This window comes from Zootoca vivipara, chromosome 5 (genome assembly GCF_963506605.1).
Source record: "Zootoca vivipara chromosome 5, rZooViv1.1, whole genome shotgun sequence".
Classification (NCBI taxonomy): domain Eukaryota; kingdom Metazoa; phylum Chordata; class Lepidosauria; order Squamata; family Lacertidae; genus Zootoca; species Zootoca vivipara.
In genome coordinates, this window is record NC_083280.1 from 24563743 (window position 1) to 24583854 (window position 20112).

Below are 20112 nucleotides of genomic sequence, written 5' to 3' on the forward strand. Positions count from 1 at the left end.
GTCACCCAGTGAACTTCATGGCTGAGTGGGAATTTGAACCCGGGTTTCTCCGGGCCAAGTTTGACATGCTGACTGTTACACTGCCCTGGTTCTCGGTGAGATGTCTTTTGATACTTCAACCTTGGCACAGAAAACAGGGCTCATCCTCTAGGGCCAGACTTGAATTAACTCTTCAGGAACCTCTTAATGCTGCTTTTAATTCCTCTGCGCACATAAACTTGAGCAGGTGTGCACAGTTGAAACCAGGAGGGAAGGACCCGCCTAAGAAAATGCCCTCCCGTGAGCCCCTTCCATTGCCTGCAGAACCATTCATATGGCGGGTTTACTAGGAGCAAGCAAGAGGCAGCATCCATGATGGGTGCTTGTGAGTCACGCTCCATTTTAATGTCCTTGTGTAATGTGCCTCTGGGGCATTGTGGGAACATGAAAATAATGGCTTTACAACTGCTGCAGCTCAGGTGGGCACCAGCGCTGGTAGGCTGTGCTGGGATGGGATGTGCAAGCTAAGGCCTCTTTCCCTGCTAGGGGGTCTCAGGTGTGTGAGGACTAGGCCAAGATGCTGCTGCTGCTGCTTAGTGCATGCTTAGGGGTACTTTGATTTGGCTGAGTTGTACCACCAAAAATTAATTCTGGGCTTAAGTCCTTGGGGGTGAGGCCTGGGACAAATCAAATGCCGCAGTGTAGCCCATTGGAGTTAAATCGCTTTGGAAGCGATCAGCGGAAACAGTACATTTGACTTTACCGCCAATATAAATGGAGGTGCTGCAACAAAATCTTGAGGTGTGCCGTGTTCATGTTGATGCCTCCAGTGGCTCCACTCTACTCCATTCCCCTTCCTCTCATTTTTTTTTCTTGCCCTGCCTCCCAGCAGTCAAGCCAGCATTCCATACCCACTTGAGTTGCTCAGTTCTCACTAGGCTACTTTTGGAGTTGCCCCCCCCCCCGGTTGCTGCCACTGCTGTTGCTGTTTGGGGGAGTGGGATGGTGGTGGACAAGCTTGTTCAATTCCCTGTTGATGTCGATGGGCAGCTCCTCCTCCTGCTCCTGGGAATGTCTTAAAAATAGCTTCTCAGAGTTAAACAGGAAGTGGCCTATCCAGACAATGGTTTTATTCTACACTTTGTATGTGTGTGTGTGTATATATATGTTTGTGTCCCTATCTTCCTGTTCCAGACACACTATTCTGTTCTCACCCCCCACCCAGCTGGCAGGGATGCCTTGCTTCCCACCCTGCAACCTTCTGTCTCTCAAAAGTCTATGCTACAGTTGTTATGGATTTGTTTCCCCTCCCTGCAAATTTTCTCGTATGCATTTCGGGGTTATCTTCAGTCTGCTGATAATTGTCACCTGTGCATAAATTGTCCAGTTTTCCTTACATGAACACCAGAAGGCTCAAAATCAGTATTATTAAATAGAAAGAATTCTTTGCGCAGTGCAGGTTCTCTGCTACTTTGTAAATGCAACCAGGGAGATTGTAAAAATAATATTTAGAAGGATATTTTTTATCTGTGGATTTAAAAAAGGAGTAAAGAGAGAACAACACTATTGCTGTTCTTCCAGATAAATTATTTTAGAAAAGGGAGAAGAGGCTTTAAAATATGTCCCGAAATATACCAGAGAAGGGCCGAAGGTTAACCCTAGGAGTTCCTGTGTACTAAGCCATGGTTTAGTGCGACCTGGACAAACCATAAGCTGTTAACCAATAGGGCATACCTTGGCTATATTGTGTGGTTAGTCTGGAGAGAGTTAACCCATGAGCTAGAATTGGCTCGCTAGGTGAGTGGAGCTGCTATGCTAGCTTTCTGGCAGGACCACTGGGTTGGCTCTACTGGTGCATTTGTGCTGCACCAACCATCCCATTTCCTTGCTGCTCTCTGTGCCAGTAAGCAACAGCGACCCACCTGCCTGGATGCTAGTTTCATGGCTCTTTCCCACCTGGAGAGCCACTTCTTCCACCAGCCCAGGTTCGGATGACAGGCTAGGCCAATCCATGGCTTGGCTCAAGCCACGGCAGAGCACCAAAATAACCAAGGCAGAACAAAGCAGAACAAAGCAACCTGCTCTCCCAGAGACTGTATGCCTGCAGTTTTCTCCTAACCTCACCTGCAAACAAGGCCACAGTGTGATGGGAAAATGGATGAAAGGAGCCTTTCCCAAAGCCATCTGTGTGTGGGTAGAGAAACAGGCATCTAAAACATGGGCAATCTGTATGGCCTTCAGGGCCTGTGTGGGCCCCAAAGTCAGTTTACACATTCAGATAAACAAACATGGGAGGAACATGTTTATAGAGAGCATCGCTATGCTGCGTCGAGGGGAAAAGAAGGGTGAGATAGGGAAGGGATGAGAGCAGCACAGCTTGAACAGCACCCTCGATGCTAACATGTTGCTCAGAAGTACAGTAAGTTGCTTTGAATACCACCCTGGAACAACAGACCGTCTACAAATGCTGCAGAAGAATCACATCGGGTACCAAATGTTGTGAAAGCAAAGGTCCTTATGGGCTGGGGGGGATGCACACCGTAACTCAGCGGTAGAGCCCATGCTTTGTACGCAGCGGGTCCCAGTTCAGTCGCTAGCCTTCCCAGCTCAAAGAACATTGGGAAGCCAATGATGGGGAAGACCTCTTTCAGAGAGTCTGGAGAGCCACTGCCTGCCTGAGCTAGCTCCTGCTCCACATGTAAAGATATGGAGCTCACTCTTGCAAGTTGTAGTAAAGTAATGGCCGCCAACTTGGATGGCTTTAAAAGAGGGTTCGACAAATTCACGGAGGTTAAGGCTGTCAATGGCTTACCAGCCACGATGGCTGCATTCTGCCTTCATTGTTAGCGTAGATATTCCTCTCCACGCCAGTTGCTGTGCACCACAAGCTTGGAGCATATTCTTGCACTTGGGTGTTACTTGTGGACTTCCCACAAGCATCTGGTTGGTCACTGGGGGGAGAGGATGGTCACTGGGGGAAGAGGAAGCTAGACAAGACAGCCCTCTTCTTATATTTCGGACCGAACAAGCCTCTTCTTATATTTCGGACTACAACTCCCATCATCCCTGACCTTGCTAGCTGGAACTGATGGGAGTTGTAGTCCACAAACACCAAGAGAGCTCCAGTTTGGAGAAGGCTGGCTCAGTAACTTGGCTAGATGGACTAACAGTCTGACCTGATATAAAACAGTTGCCATGAGGCCAGGTGCCTCAGGTGGCAAGTTCCAGGGGCAGCAGATTCCGATGTAGATACTTCTTCCCGTCTTCTTCCTGATGTAGATCTTCACTCGCCCCTTCTTTCCTGGCGGGAAGCGGGGTGCCATTTTGTGGTTCACACCCCCCCCCCAATGTAATGGGCCAGCCCGGCTTCCTGTATTTCTGTACTAAGGACAAACACTACCGACCATTAAGGATTTCTGCAGTGCAAGGAAATCTGGATGTTAGTAGCCAAAGCTTCTTAAAGAAGGGCGCTACCACTTAGGAGACTGAATAGGAGAGGTAGATTGGAAATTAATGAAATGTTTGCACTGTTGGTTCCCTCCTCCCTTTTTCTTTGATTTTCTAGTCATCTTGATTGTGAATTCCGGATAAACTGAAGTAGGGTGCTGCAGTGAGATTTATTGGGTGAGATTTCTCTAGCAGTGGCTCTGAACCCCTGGAGTAGCAAGATGAGCATATGCTGTGCACACAGATCAGTGGGCTAACTGCTCATAATATGACCATGCTTGTCAGATTTGACAGCACCAGCTCCCTGTTTGGTGCTGCATACTGTACATGGTCCCAGACTTGTGCTGGGATCTGTGTGTGCACTTCTAAGTGACCCAGATACATACCCTGTACCACGCAGCGTGCTTTTTAAAACTTGTGCAGCTCCTTTCCAAGCAGAGGATGTGTTTAGGAAATCTGCTTTCCGCCTGTGCATCGCTCTTGCCAGATGGGGGGCATTTGTGGTAGTCTGTCAGCATTCATCAGTGCTTTGCGAGGGGATGATTTCAAACTCTGGAAACAAATATCCTGACTGAGTGTGATATTTCAAGAACACATTTGATAACACCCAAGTGTGCAGTCGAGAGTATTTTCATGTTGTCTCTCCCAAACTGGATTGCTATGTTAAAAGTGTTTCTTTTGCATTTACTGTGCATATTTTTAAAAATACACTGGGGAACTGATGATGATGATCAAGGTTGCAGCTGGCAGGGAATAGAGTTTAACTTTTCCTCACCCTGCTGTGGTCCTGGGAGAAATTGCCTCTCCGGAGCTGCTATTTGCATTACGAAAGCTCCCCTCATTGCAGCTGCCATTTGCATTTTAAGTGCACATTAAAATACATGTTTAATGTTGTATTGGCTGCATGTAACAGCCACACCTTGTCCTCCAGGGCTGCATGGGTGCTTGAAAGACCCGTGTGGGAGTAGAATACAATGACGTCTGGCCTCTTGAGTAGGAAGAGTTGGCTAAGATGCATTCCTATGCATTGTTAACTGGAAATTAGGGCCATTGTGCACAGTGAGATTCACTTCAAAGTACTGTAAATATAAGGATGATTAATTGGTTATTGTTGTTTTCTCTCCAAAAATAATATAGTGTCATTCGACAAATGTTTCTCCAGGACGATTTGCAAAAAAAGAAGCAAGTGCTTCTGTTGAAGGGTAGAGGCATCTAAACTTGATGTAGACAACTCTGGGATGGCTATTATTTTTCAATATTATCAATATTTTTCAACATTCAGAACCAAAGTGTCTTGTGGCAATTTTAAATATTTACAGCATAATCATAACCATATCTACTCAGAAGTAGGTCCTGTTGACTTCCTCCCTGGTAAGTGCAGTATACCCACTTTCCCGAGAGTAAGCGTCATTGGTTCAAAAATGTATATGACTGCACTGTAAGAAATTTATTGTGGCATGGACCAGCGGTTGCTTCATTAGATGGTAATGAAATCCAAAAAGTACATGGTATCAAAAAGTGAGCAAAATAAAGCACAGCGAGCATTTGACTTCCCTGTTCACTTCCCCCCATGCCCTAGCACCACATTTCTTCCAGCTGAGAATAAGGCGTCAGGCATCTAATGAAGTGGATTTGTACCATCGTAAATGTGTTAGTCTTTAAGGTGCTGCAAGACTCCTGCTTATTTTTGTTGCAATAGAATAATTCTGCTACCACTCTGGATGTTTTCTCCGATGGGAGACAAGCTCCCACTGGAAGAATCAAGAAGTGGTGGAAATAATAATAATAATAACAATAATAATAGTTATTATTTATACCCTGCCTATCTGGCTGGGTTGCCCCAGCCATTCTGGACGGCTTCCAACACATAAAACATGAACTCATGCTGTTTGAAATGGTCGGTGTACAACACGTTGGGGTAGATCCAGCGGTGCAGCATAATCATTTGCATGCTTAGTAGTAAATTCCACTGCGTTTAATGAATCTGACTCCCTAAGTGTGTTTGGGACTTGAGTCTAAGTTGGTTGAAATGAATGGATCAAGTTAGGTCTGACTAACAGCACAGCCCTAACTGTGTCTACTCAGAAGTAGCTCCTATTGAATTCATTGACGCTGGCTCCATTAAGTGGGGTTAGGTTCGCAGTCTTGGTCCCCTCTGAAATCTATAGGTGTCAATTTTGCTGAACTCAACAGTGCAAACCAGTGTAGGTCTACTCAGAAGTAAGCTCGATTGTTGCCCATGGGACCTGTTCTCAAGTCTGTGTGCATAAGATCCAACCCATTGGCCTTGAAAAAGGTTTTAATGGCTTGTAAAGCAATTTGTGTTTATATTAGGACACTGGTTCATTCTCAAACGGTATATATTTCCACTTGCAAATAGAAGAAAGTGGAGCTAGAACTTTGTACTGACAATAACTCTTGCTTTGCTTTGTTTACCCAGGACCAGCTGTGACTTATAGAAATCACAGTTTTGCATGTCGGTTCCTGTGGAGATTTTTTGGCGATGACTGTAAGAAACTTAAGTAGCCCCAGGACCACCCTAAACTGTAACGGAACACCGGGTCTCAAAAGTGGGGGGTGGAAAACAGACTTACAACAAAAGCTGCATGTGTTTACCAGGAACGATTCTCCATTGGTATTGGTTGTACTTGGCTGGAGATGTTTAGATATTTAACAAACCTTGAACAGTCACTGGTAAAACAATAGTGACCGGCAAGAACTGGAGGAAAACAAGATTGTCATTACGTTTGGCTTACCTGGCACAACTCCAAAATGTGCAACTTGTTTTACATTCGAGGGCTGGGAGCTCGGTCTTGCGACTGGCTCCCTTTTGAACATGGGAAACTTGGAAAGGCGTGGTTAACACACCTGAAGAAAGGAGGCCTGGAAGAACTAGGAATGGTTGGATTAAAATTTCCCATCCCAACTTTATTAAAGACATAATTGATCCAGATGCTTTCTTGTTCCAGCCCAAAATATTTACACAAGTTATTCCCTGTCAGAGTGTATTCTAGCAATATACTGTATATATAGTTTTAAAGCATTCTGCAAAGGTCGCAGAATTTCTGCTTCCTGAGAATCTCTGTTTTCATTTTTTAAAAGCAAGTTTCTAGTCCGTAAGAGTGTGAAAACAACCTTGTACAGCAAAAAAAGAAATTGATAGTGCACCTCTGTATTTTAATTGACTACTATGTGTGCATGTCATCACAATGTTTGCCAGTCAATAAAACAAAAACATCCTTGTATAGTTAGTCTCAAGATATAGTAAATGTGTATACCAGGGGTCAGCAAACTTTTTCGGGGGGGGGGGGCTGGTCCACTGTCCCTCAGACCTTGTGGGGGGCCAGACAGTATTTTGAGAAAAATAAATGAACGAATTCCTATGCCCCACAAATAACCTAGAGATGCATTTTAAATAAAAGGACACATTCTACTCATGTAAAAACACACTGATTCCCGGACCATCTGCGGGCCGGATTTAGAAGGAGATTGGGCCAGATCCGGCCCCTGGGCCTTAGTTTGCCTACCCATGGTGTATACATTAGAATAGCCTCAGAATGACATCTTACCCATATTGGGTTGCCTGTATAAATGTTGCAAATTGAACACAGTTCCTTTTAACATTATTTTGCATAATCTGTTTTGGTTTGAAGTACAGTGGTGCCTCACTTAACGAATGCCCTGCTTAATGAAATTTCCGCTTAACGAAAGGTTTTTTCGAGCGGAGCTTGCCTCGCTAGACGAATGCGTTTTAACGAAAAATTCGTCTAGCGAATCGCGGTTTCCCATAGGAATGCATTGAAATTCAATTAATGCGTTCCTATGGGCAAAAAAAAATTCAATGCATTCCTATGGGATTCGCTAGACGAATTTTTTCGCTATGAGAAAAGACCCGTGGAACGAATTAATTTCGTCTAGCGAGGCACCACTGTACTGTGGTACCTTGGTACTCGAACAACTTGGCTCGTGAACAAATCGGCTCCCGAACGCCACAAACCCAGAAGTAAGTGTTCCGGTTTGCAAACGTTTTTCAGGAGCTGAATGTCCGACGCAGCTTCCGGTTCAGTGCAGGAAGCTCCTGCAGCCAATCGGAAGCCATGCCTTGGTTTTCAAAAAGTTTCGGGAGTCAAACAGACTCCCGGAACAGGTTAAGTTCGAGAACCAAGGTACCACTGTACTGCTTTTTAAGCTATAAAGCCTGAAACTGCTTGGTAGCCAGCAAGTGACCTGGAAGATCATCTCCTGCCACTTGTGTGTGTGTTCTGACCTTAAGATCCATTTTGGAAGCCCTGCCTCACCATGTGGAGAGCCAGGTAGCTACCAAAGCAAGGGCTGTTTCGCTAGTGGCACCCCCAACAATGGAATACCCCAGAGAGGTTCACCCAGTCAGGGGCGGAGGAAGGGGGGTGCATTGGGGGCGGGCCGCTCCGGGTGTCACCACTGAGGGGGGTGACAAAATGCTGGGCGGCACTCACCACAGGACCAGCAGCGCACCCGAGCCACACATCTCTCCTGGCGCAGGCTCCGCGTTGTCCCAAACGGTCTGCCCCTCAGCTGTAGGGCGGCTGAGTGGGAGGAGGCAGGCAGATTCCTTGGAGGCCCTGTGGGCAGCTGGCTTCACTCCTGTGGGCAGCTGGCCCTGGCCCTGGACATGCGGCGCCCCAGTCTCCCAAGCGGCTTGCTCTGCCGCTGCACCTAGTGTTTCTCTCTGCTCTTTGGGGCACCAGTTGAATACCTTTTTCTTCACCCCTGCCTTCTAATTGTATGTTAGGCCACAACAGCCCGAGGTGAATTTAAAGTAGCCTAATCTGATCTGTAAAATGTTTTTCTGCCTCTTTGCAAAGAAAGCCTACCCCTTACTTCCAAGGACTGCATACTGTATCGGTTTAATGATCACGCACTGTGCTTTTAATATTGTTTTGTTTGTAAGGTGCCCAGGGGATACTTATTGATGGACACCTATTTACATTTAAACAATGCATGTGTTTAATAACCAACTAAAATATATTCATAGATGTGAGGGGCAAGGGATATCGCGAAGCCCCTCCCCTCCTGAATTCCAGCCCAGCCCCGAGCGAGGCTGAAAAGAGGGAAAGCTCCATCTCAAGTGGGGAAACAGGAAGTGGTGTCCAAGGCTCTGGCAGGGTAGAAGAGCCATCGTCCCAGGTGGGACAGGAAGGGGGAAGGAAGGGGGGGAGGCAAGTTTCCCCAACTCCGGAACTTCGCAGAAAGCGTCGGGGGAAGAGGATGGGTCTCCCCAAGTTGTTATGCTGGCGCAAGACGCGCCAAAAGCCACTTGGAGGTTCTGATTCAAGCTGAACAGATGTGTCTTTGTAAATAGCACTGCCATTAGCACTGTAAATACGCAGCACCAATAAAAGCATAAAATGCAGAGCTGTGTAGAGTCGTTACTCTGAAGTAGCCTTCTCCGGCCACCATGACAATAATGTTGCAAGAAGGAACGTAATATTGCAAGAAGGGGGGAGGCGACTTTTTACTTTCCCTTTTGCATGCTTGGAATCTTTCTCTGTGGGTCCGTGGAGGAGTTTGTTCTCGAGCCCACCCAATTTTACCTTCCTGTGCACTGGCCTGTGACAAGGAAGGGTGTGAAGCAGCAGAAATGTCCTGGTTTTGCCTCAAACAGTTTCCAGACATTGCTGTTCCTGCGGTTGGAAGTTGTTCCTCTGTCTGAATTTCCAGGGCAGCTTGGCAAAGGAGTCCGTGGCTTGTGGATTTCTGCCACAGCGGCTTCCATGCTTCTGGAAATGTTGGCAGCTGAGCTTTGTGACCGAGCAGCTTGCCCGCTGCTGTGTTGCTCCTGTGAATGTAGAGCTTGGTATGACCCCCGGAACTGCAGATATGTGTGCCAGTATAAAGTCTGGAAATGGCCTTTTGGTTGCAGTTCAGAGGTTCGGCCTGTTGCTTAAATTCTGCCAGTCTCCCTATACAAGATCTCATGTAGCAGAGGGCTTCAGTAAGTCTGCACAATACTGCACATCTACTGGGTTCTTTAGAAGGCCTGTAGAAGCAAGGCCTGGACTTGGAATTATAGAACGGTAGAGTTGGAAGGGATCCATTATCTACCCAATCCTCTGCAATGCAGGAATCACAATCAAAACATTCCTAACAGATGGCCATCCAACCTCTGTTTAAAGACCTCCAAAGAGTGCACCACCTCAAAAGGGAGTCCATTCCACTGTCAGACAGACACACACATTTTTGCATTATGCGGAACCAGAATCTCCAATAAGAAAAGCTGATTGCATACTGTTAAGAGGCCTTTGTCCCCCTTTTTAAAAATTACTTCCAAGGTCCTTGAACTTCTTGTTATTGCAGCTTAAAGAAAAGTTGACTTTCTGGTACTTTAAAAGTATTTTTTCCCTGAAAAGCTGCTTTTCTGGTAGTCCTGAGTACTCTTCCCATCTTACATTGGCGTTTAAAGGTCATCTTGATATATCTTGCAAACTAGCAGGAGTACATTGCCTTGGTTGCATTCAGGGCTTGTATAAACATGTAGCTTCAGCAGGAGTGGTCAAGAATAATAGAGCAGACGAGGCACTAATTCAGCTTAGCTCGGTTTCCTAAAGGCATGTTTTAACTTGGGGTAGCGGTTGTAATACTGAGGGTGAGCAAATGCACAACTTTTAACAGCCTCATCTCATTTCCTTCCTTCACCTGCAAATTGCAAGGCAAGTCTTTGAAAAAATGTGCAGCGTCTGTGTATGTTTACTCACAAGTAAGCCCCATTGCGTTCTGTGTAGCTATGCATGGGGTTGCACTGCACATTTGCTATTGAGTGTTGCCCTAAAGAGGCCAATTTTTGATACAGTATATAGTAATAATAATAGTAATAATAGTAATAGTAATAATAATAATAATAATAATAATAATATTTATACCCCGCCCATCTGGCTGAGTCTCCCCAGCCACTCTGGGCGGCTTCCAACAGAAAAATAGAACACAGTAATCTATTAAACATTAAAAGCCTCCCTGAACAGGGCTGCCTTCAGATGTCTTCTAAAAGTCTGGTAGTTGTTTTCCTCTTTGACATCTGTTGGGAGGGCGTTCCGCAGGGCAGGCGCCACCACCAAGAAGGCCCTCTGCTTAGTTCCCTGCAACTTGGCTTCTCGCAACGAGGGAACCGCCAGAAGGCCCTCGGTGCTGGACCTCAGTGTCCGGGCAGAATGATGGAGGTGGAGACGCTCCTTCAGGTATACTGGACCGAGGCCATTTAGGGCTTTAAAGGTCAGCACCAACACTTTGAATTGTGCTCGGAAACGTACTGGGAGCCAATGTAGATCTTTCAAGACCGGTGTTATGTGCTCTCGGCGGCCGCTCCCAGTCATCAGTCTAGCTGCCGCATTCTGGATTAGTTGTAGTTTCCGAGTCACTTTCAAAGGTAGCCCCACGTAGAGTGCATTGCAGTAGTCCAAGTGGGAGATAACTAGAGCATGCACCACTCTGGCTAGGCAGTCTGCAGGCAGGTAGGGTCTCAGCCTGCGTACCAGATGGAGCTGATAGACAGCTGCCCTGGACACAGAATTGACCTGCGCCTCCATGGACAGCTGTGAGTCCAAAATGACTCCCAGGCTGCGCACCTGGTTCTTCAGGGGCACAGTTACCCCATTCAGAACCAGGGAATCCTCCACACCTGCCCGCCTCCTGTCCCCCACGAACAGTACTTCTGTCTTGTCAGGATTCAACCTCAATCTGTTAGCCGCCATCTATCCTCCAACCGTGATTTATTCTTATTTTTTTTAAGGTATGTGCAAAGCAGTGTTAGAAACTGGGATAGAAAAGCTAGGAGCCAAATGGCATCTGGGACCTGGGTTGTGGGGGCCAAAACCGAATGCCAGGTCGTCACTGGGGCTGTCTGTGTGGTCAGCAACACTTTTTCTTTATTATTTTGATAAGCGTGAATTAATACACAATTCACATAAGTGACACATTGTTAATCTCACATTTTTAAGAGAAATTGTTAATACATGTTTAATTTGGTGTTTACAATAAAACTATTGGTAGCGTACTTCAGTTTTCAAAAGACTCTGCTCTTTATTGTTAAACTCCTTAACATATTGTCTATCCTTAACATATACTTCAAGACTTCAGAGCACACACAGTTCAGTGATCCTTGAGTGTCAGCCAGGCGCAAAAAAATGGCATCCAGACTTTTTGAGGTGATGCAAATGGAGAACCTTTAGGCGCAAATTGCGCCTGGCGCCCTGCTAATTTCGAACCCTGGTGAAAAGTAGATGTAGCGCAAAGTGGTGTCCTGCAGATGTTGGACTGCAGTTCCCATCATCCTTCACCATTGCCTATACTGCCTGGGACTGATAGGAGCTGTAGTCCAGCAACATCTGCTGTAAAGGATTTACCAGGAAATTAATGAAACCGAAGAGTATGCTCAAAAAAGGGCATGGGTTTTATGACAGAGGTACCCAAAATGGCCATTAAAATATTACAGTATAATATAGTGAGACTTGCAGCTTCACAGGAACGTGACTTCTGAGTAGACCCCCTAACCTGATTTTGCAGCACCAGAACACAGGAGCAAATACATCCTTTCTATAGTGCTCAATTTCAGTCTGCCACTTAGAGAAAACGAGTCAAAGTTTTTCTAAAAGAAAAATGTTTAGGGGTACTCTCATTTTCCTACTCATATTGAAATACTGCCCCTCAATGAGGCCAAACTTAGATTCACAAAATGTTTAGGGGTATGCGTACCCCTGCGTCCCCTCAGAAAAAAAGCACTGTAATTTCTCACTTATTGGTCCTGGGCAAGTGACTCTTCTTTCTACCTCAATTCACAATCTGCTGCAATAGAGGAATAATAACATTGTCCTGCGTTTGAAAGCTGTTGTAAGGGTTATGGAGCAGATAACCTGTGAAGCCGTTCGAATGTGCACATTGTAAAATGGTAAGTGGTTATTATTATTACTACAAAGTAGGCTTCACCTGATCCCGATGAAGACTCCATAAAATGAGATGCTTCCAATTTCTCTCGAGGCTCTTGCTAAATCCCATTGCCAGCGCTTGGACGTGTTGCAATGATACAGCGCAGGGGACCTCCCAGCATCCAATCATATGTGAGAACCTTGGAAAAAGCTGTATAGGCAGCAACGTGTAGAGGCAGATATAATCAGGACTTCGTATAGTAAAGCAATTGTGTTTTGTATTTGCTTTTCACTTACACTTAAGTAATCATTGATTATGGGCGATTATTAACTTAAGATGCTTTGTGCCTGGCAACAGATTGAATGGTGGTATTCATGATTGTGGGTAGGAATGTATGGAAGACGGTATGGAAAACAGGGTTGCCATACATCCGGGAATTCCCAGACATGTCCTCTTTTGGGGGTCCTACATGCCCATCGGGGGGGGGGTTGTACCTTTTAAAGCAAATGTCCTGGATTTTGAGTTAAATTATTATTATTTTTGTGCACGGGCAGCTCAGTTCAGGTTCTGGGTCTGGTGTGGGCTCGGCGGTGGCTGCAGGGCTATCAGGCGATTGCCCTACAAAAGCTCAACAACTTTTTGTGTCCGGATTTGTACCTTTTGAAATATGTCAGCCCTGATAATGGTGGGTGTATATATCTTGAACATAAGAAGAAACTTGCTGAATGAAACTAAGAGATGATCCAGTCAGCTTTCTGATCTCATAGTGGCCACTCAGGTACCTATGGGAAGCCCACAAGCCCTCTCTTCTGTTTGTGTTCCATGGCAAGTATTTAGATGACTAGTAGCCCTCGATATAGCCTTCATAGATAAACCCTCTATGAATTTATCCTCTATGAATGGCTCCATTTGGAGAACTTTGGAGAAAACTTTGTAGGATTTTTCTGAAACTTTGATATAGCTCATTTAGGTAAAGGGACCCCTGACCATTAGGTCCAGTCGTGACCGACTCTGGGGTTGCGCGCTCATCTCGCATTATTGGCCGAGGGAGCCGGCGTATAGCTTCCAGGTCATGTGGCCAGCATGAGAAAGCCGCTTCTGGCAAACCAGAGCAGCACACGGAAACGCCGTTTACCTTCCCGCTGTAGCGGTTCCTATTTATCTACTTGCATTTTGACGTGCTTTCGAACTGCTAGGTTGGCAGGAGCTGGGACCGAGCAACGGGAGCTCACCCCGTCACAGGGATTCGAACCGCTGACCTTCTGATCAGCAAGCCCTAGGCTCAGTGGTTTAACCACAGCGCCACCTGGGTCTCATTTACACCCCATTAATAAGAAGCCATTGTAGCAGTTCCATAGTTTCTGTGCAGAAATGACACATGGACTGTAGGCTCCTGACTTCCAGGTTGTGACAAGAGACCATTGCTGGGTTGTAAGATTAGCATTTCTCTATCTGTGTAAATGTTGCCTTCTTATTGCACTGCTCAACATGGATGGAAGAGATGAAAAGAATTTCTGCGGACCAAGAATGCCTTATTAACGACTGCAAATTGACTCCTGAGTAATGGCCGCTCATTTTGCTCAGCTGATTTTTTAAAAGTAACTCTCCTTTTTCAATTAAACCGTTACCCACTCTGAAACACAGCCCAGCCACAGCATCATAGCTGCCAAGTCTCCTGCTGAGAAATGCAGGATCAGCAGCGGCGCGGCACCGGAAGTCACTTCTACGCATGTCTGCATAGAAGCAACTTCCGGTGCCGCGCTACCCATGTCTGGGCACCGGAAATTGGGCGACGCCAGGACCCAAAATGGAGCCTCCCTGGCAGGTAGGAAATCCGGGGGATTTACAGGATTTTTTCCAATCCGGGCTGCCAGAGGGAAACAGTTTAAAATACGGGGGTTTCCCGCGAAAAACGGGAGACTTGGCAGCTATGCGCAGCATTAAGGTACCCAACAAGGAGTGCGGGAGGGAAGGTATGGGTTAGCTTTCTCCAACCGGTGCCCTTCAAATGCTTTGGTTTGTTCTTGGCTTCCTGGTTGTGGTTTCTTTGGGAGAAACAAACTATGGCCCCAGGGTCAGATGTAACGCCACCCCCTCACTGAGCTGCTCCATGGTTTGTTTCTGGGCTCAACAATGGGAGGAGCAAAGCAGGGGCACAGGCTCGTTGGCTTAGGGAATTCTTGTTACTTCCAAGGGGCAGCTATGTGGAAGAACAATCAAATCGAATGTGCAAAACAGAACATATGAAGTACAGTACATATGAAGATCCCTGCTGCTGCAGCAGACAAAAGGCATGTCTAGTCCAACATCCTGTTCTCAAAATGGCCAACCAGATGTGTGTGGGAAACCCGCAAGGAAGACTAGAGTTAGAGAGCATCCTCTCCATTTGTGATTCCCAGCAATTGATGGCCTACAGCAGTGTTTCTCAACCTTTTTTGGGCCACGGCACACTTGTTCCGTGAAAAAAATCACGAGGCAAACCACCATTTAAAAAGTTAAAAAATTTAACTCTGTGCCGCCCTATATTATAATTATGACTGTAAGAAACACTTGCCAAATATTGCTTTCCAGCGGGTTAGTGGTGTGTATTGGCGGCCGCCAGGCTCGTTTGCACTGAGCTTTGGGAAAGAGGAGGAGAAATATTGCTTTCCGGCGGGTCAGTCATGTATATTGGCGGCCGCCAGGCACGTGACAATGCAAATCGCCCTTCTCGTCGCCGCACGTCGCGGCACTAGTGTGCCGCGGAACAGCGGTTGAGAAATGCTGGCCTACAGAGGCATGGTACCATCTGACAGTGGAGGTAGAACACAGTCACCCTGGCTAGTAGCCATTGATAGCTTTATGAATTTGTCTAATCTTCTTTTAAGGCCATCCAAGTTGGTGACCATATTCTACATGGTGAATGAAATGGCATAAGGTTTTGAAGTTTTTTTTTTTTGACACGGGTAGGGAAGTATTATATATAGTTTTTGGCACCCTGCGAAGGGTTATCTATGAGCCCAGATAAGTAGGAGAGTTTTAATTAGGGTGGCTATTCTAACCCAGCAGAAACTGGGCTGGAAGTGAAGAAGCAATTTCTGGAGTTCTGAGAAGGCCCATTCGAGACCTGCTTGGACTGATGATGGGTATCTATTTCGGGCCTTGGCTTGAGAGCGCCTGAAAAGAGCAGAGTAGGCACTTCTAAGTTGGTGTGTTGTAAACCGATTCTCTCGAGCTGCTGCAGCTGAAACAATAGATCGTATTTACCGATGATGATTTCCAACGGGCTGTTTTAACAATGTCCGTTTTGTATATGAAGGAGGAGGTCTGCCAAGTGTGAGGCTTAAAACGTAATTACAATTTTAGAGTGGCAGAGTGAGGAATATGTGTAACAATGATCAGTTCCATTAAAATACTAGGTCCTCAGGAGAAACTTGGAACAGGTAATTTCAGAATCAGTTTTATTCACTTGGGAAATAGACAAGTAAGTGGGCTGACTAGATAATTCAAGTGTTGTTGTTGTTGTTTCCTTAAAGAAGCATGGTAGTTTTTAAAAAAAGTTTCAGAAGGCTTTCTTAGCAACCCGCCTGATGTGTTAACAGCAGTTGAAGTTAGGAAGGCGTGGAGTAAAATTAATTAAGTCTTTGTTTGTTTTGCCCAGCGTAATGGGAGTTGTAGTCCAAAACATGAGGAAGGGCACCAGGTTTGCCAAAGGCGGATGTAGACTAGACAGTGTGCCGTTAACACTGTTACCCAGTTTTCTTCTAACTTCTCTCTAGATCCTGACGGAAGAACTAGCTTCTTAGGGCGGACTTGCTTCCTGACAGAAATGTGCTTTTGAATGCAGTTGGAAACCTGTTTATTTCAATAACTCTGGCTGTTCTGCCTTACCCATAATTCCTTCACTTTGATTGCCGAGGTTATTATAGGACAAGAGCGCCTTTGTAGCAGGGTGCATGGAGCACTCTGAGGCCTAGCGTGACTAGCAGATATAAACTGTATGGAAGCAATTAAAGTAGAAGGAAATGTCATACAGGCGGAATTTAAATGTACAGGCTTGTGGCATTGATTCCCTCCCTCCTCGTTTTTTAATAGAAAGAGATAATGGCTATTTTTTTAAAAAAATTGTTCCATCCAAACTGATCAAATATGCCGTTCTCGTAGAATATCCAGGAAGACAATTCCCAGGAGTGACTATATTTATCCTGAAATGAATGAAGAATGGGAATCGAAAGAGTAAAAGGAGGGAGGGAGGGATCTTTGAAGAAAATAACAAGAAGAGGGAAAAGTCCTTCAGCATAGCAGCTATGGGGGATTCTCACAGAATTCCTTGTTATATTCTTCGAGCCTAGGTCAGCTCCTGATTCCATCTTTACTTTGCTTTTATATCCTGCAGCTGTGAGGAGGCTGTTTTTAAAGGAGTCGGAGGACTGCATTACCTCATGGGCTTCCTTCCTGGGGTGGCATGCCAGGGGTAGGTGAGCCCCAGAGGTAAAAGTGGGGCAGAGCAATGGGCTACATTCTAGCCATGCAAAACTCAGAGATTTCTAGGTACCCAGGCTCATGCACATCTCTTCATCCCGGCAAGCAAAGTGTGTTATCACAGTTTGAAGGCACGTTTCAGCCAGGCAAAGTTCTCAAAGGGGAGTAGAGCTGAAGAGGAGGCATGACCTGGAGTTGGACAGAGAGAATAATAGAACTGCAACCTTGTGGTCAACTAATGCGCCTCGCTCCCAAGTCATCTCTTGTTTCAGATTCAAAGCGATTTGTGATTCCGTTCATTCTTTACCCCCAGTGGATCAGCAAATACCTGTGCCCTTGGATGAAGGAGATTTGATACTCTAGTTTTGACGGAACTATATTAGAGCATGAACTTGTAAAATTGGTAAAGGAGGCAACTACCCAGTCTTATTTAAGAAAACCAAATCTGCATGCAATGGCAACCTCCTGAGGCCCCTGAAGAGCTAAGACTGTGTATAATATGCTGTGTGTGGGTGTGGGTTAGTGGAGAGCAAGAGAGAGAGAGAGAGAGAGAGAGATTCCCAGAGTTCCAGGAAGTTGATCCCATATTGAACTTGAGGCTTTAATCTCTATAAACTTCTCTAGTAGTTCCTTGGTTCTTGAACGAAATCCGTTCTGGAAGTCTGTGCGACTTCCAAACATGTTCAAAAACCAAGACATGGCTTCCGATTGGCTGCAGGAGCTTCCTGCACTCAAGTCAGAAGCCACGTAAGCTGTGTCGGATGTTTGGCTTCCAAAAAAACGTTCACAAACCAGAACACTTCTGGGTTTGCAACATTCAGGAGCCAAAACATTCGAGTCAACAAGCCGTTCGAGAACCAATGTGTGACTGTACTGGTTTTGCTTTTTGGCCAAAGTATTGATGCCAGAAAATTAATTATAATTTCCCACAAGCCCTTCTGTTTGGTTAGAGTTGGGACAGTGATGTTGCATCATGGCTGCACTGTTGCAAGATGGCCTCTGTCTCCAGCCATGTTTGAGTTGGTGGGGAAAGAGGCTGTGAGGGTCTGCAGAAAGGCTGAGGGCTTCAGATTAGCCGCAGCTGCTGTAGCCCAGATCTTTCACATATTGGAAATTCCTGCAAGTGTTAAAGAGTTTGCATGATTCACCCAAAGGAGGAATCCTAAATGTGTTTTACTCTGAAATTGACTCCACTGGGCTGAATCGCACTTGCTTTCAATAAGGAGGCAACAGGATAAGTGGAACCTCAGGAACAATTAGCACTGCGAAGAATAAGATCTTTTGTACAGAAACTCCCACACTAGATTTCTGGTCCTCTTGGCTTGAAAATGTTGACCTTTAACAATATTCACAGACAACGGTTCACAGTTCAAACCATTCAGCACCGACTATGCAATGTTGTAAGTTCATTTATTGCTGGTGAGGCCAGCTCTGTCTTCCATTAGAAGTTTTACGTAAGTAGCCAAGGATCAGACAGGAAAATGATATGGGAAGCAAGCAAGGCCTACATGAGGGGGTTTGGGATACAACAGATGGGCAGGATAAGGAGGGAAAAGCAGAAAAATATTCTAGAGATTAATGAACAAATAAGAGGTAAAGAGAAAGAATTGGTTAAATCTCCAAAAAGTGACGAAATAAAACAACAAATTAAAATACTGCAAGCACACTTGATGGATTTAGTTAACAAAGAGGTGGAAAAAAAATTATCTGGACAAAACAAAAATATTTCGAACAGGCAAACAAACCTGGAAGGTTGTTAGCCTGGACGATAAAAGATAGACAGGCCAATAAAATAATAAACAATATAATAGACGAAGGAAAGGAAATTATGGACACTGACCAAATTAAAGATAAATTTGTGAATTATTACAAGAACTTATACAAGGAGGTGGATATCGATAAAAAGAAAGCCACAAACTATATATTCGATAATAATTTACCTGAAGTTAATGATACAGAATATGCAATTCTAAATGCCAACATCGAAAAAGAAGAAATCCAAGGAGTTATTAGGAATTTAAAAGAAGGGAAATCACCGGGCCCAGATGGGATCCCGGTGAAGTATTACAAAAAACTAGAAGATGTGATAACACCCAAACTCCAAATAATAATGAACGAAATATTAGATAAGGGAGAATTACCAGAATCCTGGCGGGAGGCCTTCATTACCTTAATACCTAAAAAAGATGCGGATCCGAAGCTTATAAAAAACTACAGGCCAATCTCTTTATTAAATATTGATTACAAAATTTTTACAAGCATATTATCGAACAGATTAAAATGTTTCTTGAGCAGAATAATAGACAGAGACCAGGCAGGCTTTCTCCCCCAAAGGCAAATAAAAGATAATATCAGAATAATTATAGATATTTTGGAATATGCCGACATGAAACCAGGCCTTGAAATCGCGATGCTACTCGTTGACGCGGAAAAGGCATTCGATAGTGTATCCTGGCCCTTCATGATAAACGTCTGCGAAAATCTGAAAATGGGAAACAAAATATTAAATGGAATAAGAGCAATATATAAAGAACAAAAGGCAAAAATAATTATTAACAACGAAATTACGGGAGGCTTTAAAATAGAAAGAGGGACGAGACAAGGGTGTCCCCTGTCTCCCCTATTGTTTATCATGGTAATTGAGACACTCTTAACAGCATTAAGAAAAGATAAAGACATAAAAGGCATCAGCTTGGGCTCAACATGTTACAAAACGAAAGCCTTCGCAGACGATTTAATAATAGTCACAGAAGCACCCCAAGAAAGCATTATGAAAGCGCTAACCAAGATGGAAGAATTTAGTAGGGTTTCGGGGTTCAAATTAAATAAAGAAAAATCTAAAATATTAACTAAAAACATGAGGGAGAAAGACAATGAAGAACTAGCAACGAGAACGGGAATTAAAATAGAGAATAAAGTTAACTATTTGGGAATTTGGATCTCAAACAAAAACACCAATTTACTTAAAGACAACTATCTCAAAAAATGGAAAGAAATCAAGGACAGCATGGCTAAATGGAGTAAATTAAGATTGTCAATCTGGGGACGAGTGTCAATGATAAAAATGGTGGTCCTACCAAAAATAATGTTCCTCTTTCAAAATATCCCAATAATCTTGGGACTTAGACATTTTAAAGACTGGCAGAAAGACCTTGCCGATTTTATCTGGCAGGGGAAGAAGGCCAGAATAAAAATGGAAAATTTAATAAAATCAAAGGATAATGGAGGATTTGCGCTCCCAGATTTGAAAAGATACTACGAAGCAGCCTGTTGGAGCTGGCTTAAAGAATGGATGCTTCTGCAGAACACAGAAATCTTGAATATTGAGGG

General features: G+C 44.7%; 1 protein-coding gene across 1 annotated transcript in view; it reads left to right on the forward strand.

Moving 5' to 3' along the window:
• Positions 1–20112, forward strand: part of WWTR1 (WW domain containing transcription regulator 1) — a 92190-nt gene that overhangs the window by 1520 nt on the left and 70558 nt on the right. The window lies entirely within an intron of this gene.